The sequence below is a fragment of the Brassica oleracea genome, chromosome C7, assembly GCF_000695525.1.
Source record: "Brassica oleracea var. oleracea cultivar TO1000 chromosome C7, BOL, whole genome shotgun sequence".
Classification (NCBI taxonomy): Eukaryota; Viridiplantae; Streptophyta; class Magnoliopsida; order Brassicales; family Brassicaceae; genus Brassica; species Brassica oleracea.
Window position 1 is genome coordinate 27,734,563 of NC_027754.1, and position 4,982 is coordinate 27,739,544.

The window sequence follows — 4,982 nt, forward strand, 5'->3', positions numbered from 1 at the left end:
TAAATCATATTAGGTAATTCCGTAGCTTTTATTTAAGGAAAGAATACACACTTTCTATATTTTAGGTTAATATAATATTCTCTAATGTTATATAATTATGAAATAATGTAACACCATTAGATTAAACTATATGCTCTAGAATTCTTTGAAATGGAATTTAGAAGGCATTTAGAGTGCCACCTAAAATTTGGAGTTTTTTTAATTAATACAAAATTAAGGTTTTAATTTTTCAAATGCTTCTCAATTAATATATAGGAGATTTCTTATGTAGCAATAACAATATGCAAAATCAAATACTTTCAAATGCCAAGAAAGATATCATGGTGTAGAGTGACCTTGATATATACATATATTTTTCTTAATTGACTAACTTCTAGATTTCAAATCCAAGCTATACTAAACTGTCCAAAATCATCCCCTCGTTAGAAATACCAACCTGCATCACATGGCTTCGATCTTTACCCTTTGATAAAGCTTCCAGCTTTTTGTTGCTCAAAATTAAAAGAGCATAAGATGGTAACCTAGAGGTCAATGCTAATGCTGCCATTTTCAGATTTCTATGGCTGCTTGTCCCAGAGGTAAATGTTAATGGTGCATTTCTTTGACTCTGAATCTGAAGCAAACCGAAAGAAAAACTTTAAGTAAAGTAGATGACGCAGATTAGCAAATAGATATTATGTAGGACGAATAAATTTGAATTAGCGTTTCTATTAAGCGTTAAGCTTCTATTTTTTTTTAACCAAAAAAAAAAGCTTCTATTTTTTTTTAACCAAAAAAAAAGCTTCTATTTTTTTAACTTGGTTGCATTTTTACCAAGTGTTTACTGTCTTACAGAGTCTTATAGTCACCTCATGTTTGAGTTCTCGATGTACAACACCTTGGAGATGACAAAATGCAACCACATTCAATATTTGTATCATAACAGTCTTTGCATCCTCCATTGTGTACTTCCCGCCTCCGCACATAATACACAACACCAAGTTCAGTATATAACAAAAAAAATCATACATCTGATGTGTACTGTCCTCTTACCTTGAAAATATTCTATCCTAAATCTCTCCTTCTTCACATAGCCTAAAACAACAAACCACTTGTTTAAGACTCTCCAAGAAAGTCTGAGATACAAGAGAGCTTACTCCATCACAATATAGACATCATCATGATCCTCATATGCATCATCGAAATGAGGAGATTATCATGACCAGCCAAAGTTTTCAATATCTTCACTTCCCTCCTCACATTTTCAATGGCAGTAGCCATCGCAATCTACACAATAAATTACAAACAGATCAACTTCTCTCCTAACATATCTCATAACTACTACAGAACCAGAAGACATCAAATCAGATAATGCACTAACCTTTGCTTTGTGAATAACATTAACAGCGACTTGTTATCACCTTTTGATGCAGCGTACCATCCTATTTCTATTGAGCTTTGGTTTTATAGTTTCCTTTTATTCTTGTTCTAGATAAACATTAGTATTCTTAATATTTAGAAAGATAATGATTAAAGACTTTAGGATAAAATGTTAGATCCTAATCCTTAAGGACATAGATCTTTTCTTATAAGTATAAATAGTGAGCTCTTGATTTGTAAGAGTCATAATTGTGATTATTGATTTATAAAACTTAGAGATTTGTGTTAAACAACTTTTGATTCCTTATTTCTGAGCATTCTTTGAGAATTCAACAGATCTTAAGAAGATTAAGATAACAGGCATTCTCAGAATTCAACGTTAACTTTGCATTATTGGTTACTACGGTTACTGTAAATCTAATAGAACTGCTTAGGTTTATTCATTCACGTATGACAGTATATATACAACTTCTCATAACCGACTTTGGTTAGAGATAACTCCTATCTCTAAATACATCATTATCTCAATACATAATATGTTATCATTATCCACAACCTCCAATACTCCCCCTCAAGTTGGGAATATGAAAGTTTCTAACACCCAACTTGAACAGCAAATTTTCAAACTGAACTCTCCCCAATGCCTTTGTTAACACATCCGCTAGCTGTTCTGTTGTTCGTACATGCACTGTCTCCAACACTCTATCTTGAATAGCATCTCTCACTTGATGACAATCTGACTCAATATGTTTAGTCCTTTCATGGAACACTGAGTTCGAAGCTATGTGAATGGCTGCCTAGTTGTCACAATGCACTGTGATTGGTGTAGTAATATCTATGCCTAAGTCTTTTAGAAGCCCTTTTATCCAAACCAATTTTTTTGTGAGCTTCCTCATTGCTCGATACTCTGCTTCAGCGCTTGAACATGAGACCACCTTCTGCTTCTTGCTTTCTCGAGTGACAAGATTGCCTCCAATGAAAGTACAATAGCATGTAGTTGACTTCCTATCCTTTCTATCTCCTGCCCAATCAGCATCACAATATCCAACCACTTCAGTGTTCCCATTGCATCTCATCTAAACTCCTTGGCCTGGAGTCGAATAATCCTTTATACCATATTCCAATGATGAACCTTTGGCACTTGCATGTGCTGGCTCACCTGGTTCACAGCAAAGTAAATATCAGGTTTAGTAATGGTTAATTATATGAGCTTAACAACTAGTCTTCTGTATTGTTTTGGATCATCAAATTGAGTGTCTTCATACTCCCCCTCATGCAAGATCTTGTAGCCATCTTCCAATGGTGTCTTAGCTGGTTTCTCTCCAAGAATACATGTTCCATTCAAGAGATCAAGTGTGTATTTTCTTTGGGATAAGAAGAGCCCTTCTTTAGAGCGGCATACTTCAGTTCCAAGAAAATACTTTAGTTCACTTAGATCCTTAATCTCAAATACAGATTTCAAGTAAGCTTTGGTTTTTAGTATACCTTCTTTGTCATTTCCTGTGATGATGATATCATCAACATACACAAGGATGACTACTATACCTTGTTGGCTGGTGAGAGTAAATAGAGTGTGGTCTGCCTCAGATCGCCTAAACCCTCTCCTATTCAAGGTAGTGCTCAACTTGTGGTACCAAGCTCTTGGTGATTGTTTCAGCTCATAAATTACATTCTTTAGTCTTAGAACATTTCCTGGCTTAACCAAATGCTTTAAACCAGGAGGTGGACACATGTAGACTTCATCCTCTAGATCCCATTGAAGGAATGCATTCTTCACATCCATTTGCCATAGATCTCATGGACTTCCTCTTCAACATGTTCAACCTCTTGGGTAGGTGGTCCATTTGCTTCTTCCCTTGGCTTTGGTTGGCTGATACCAAGATTATCCTCAATTTTTTCCTTATCCGAGGTAGTATGAGAAAGGTCTCTAAGGTTTTCCCAACTCTTCTCATCATAATACCCCTTGGATTCCACAAACTTCACATCTCTTGACACCATAACCTTTCTTAACTCTGGTGCATAGCACTTGTACCCTTCCTGGTTGGCTGAATACCGTATGAACATTGCCTTGGATATTCTTTGTGAATGTTGTTTCTGCTTCGAAACTATTGTCAACTGGAGTAATAGACTCATCCATTGCCTGAGAGGTACTCCCCCTGTCAACTACGATCGTTTCTATCGTCCAGTCATCGTCAGATCCTCCTGTTAACTCAATTTGATGAACCGCATCTCCACTCATCTCACTGAAAGGAAACACGTCCTCAATAAAACTCACGTCACGTGACACCACAAACTCATTCTTCTCAATGTCATAGACCCTCCAAGCTTTCTTGCCAAAAGGATAGCCCACAAAGACACACTTTCTGCTCCTTTCTCCAAATTTGTCCTTACTCCTATCTCGTCGATGAACATAACACAACGACCCAAAGACTCTCAACGTATCATATGACGGCTTCTTGCCAAATAACACCTCATACGGTGATTTCCCTTTTAACACCACAGATGGAGTCATGTTAATAACGTGTGTCGCTGTTGAAATTGCCTCTCCCCAAAACTTGACTGGCAAATTTGATTGAAACAAGAGCGACCTTGCAACATTCAATATATGTCTATGCTTCCTTTCCACAGGCCCATTTTGCTGTGGTGTAGCAACACAACTTGTCTAATGAACAATGCCATTGTCTCGAAAATACTCTTCTAAACACATGAACTCCATCCCATTGTCACTTCTGACTATCTCAACTTCTTTACTGAATTGTTTCACAGCATAAGCACAAAACCTCTGCATTACTCTCTTTACTTCTGATTTCGCAAGTAGTAAATAAGTCCATACGGCTCTTGAAAAATCATCCACCACAGTAAGAAAATACACAGCTCCACAAGAGGAAGGTACACGGTAAGGTCCCCACACGTCGACATGTATAAGCTCAAAACACTTGCTTGTTTATTAATACTATCACTGAAAACATCTCTGGTTTGCTTTGCTCTAAAACACACGTCACAAGGACTAGAGCTAGCTTTATTTAAAACACTAGACAAAGTAGATAAAGAAGATGAAATCGAAAAAGCTGGATGCCCAAGTCGCCTATGCCATAGGAGCTGATCATCACTTGTTACAGCTCAGTTAGCCTCTGCAACTCTCACATCCCTGAAGAAATAAACCCCACCACGTTCCTCACCTGCTCCAATCAGAGTCTTCGAAGAACGGTCCTGCAATACACAAATAGAATCCGTAAATAAGGCAAAGCAATTGGAATGTTTCAACAGCTTGGAAACCGAAATCAAGCTACAATCCAACTTTGGCACAAACAACACATCCTTGAGTGAAATACGATTTGTTAGAATCATATCACCCATATGTACCGAAGTTGAGGTTCTTCCATCTGCAAACCCAACAACACACGGTAGAGTTTCTTTCACATTCACAAGAAGACTCAAATCTCCTGTCATGTGATGAGAAGCCCCTGAGTCTATAATCACATCTCCAATATTCTTACCAGATAACTTCTCTGATTGCGCACTTGATTTCCCATCATTTATAATCTGAGAAATTGCTCTCCATTGTTCAGGCGTGAGATCAGACGATCCTGCTCCTTGCGAGCTCGTTGCATGAGCAGCATGTG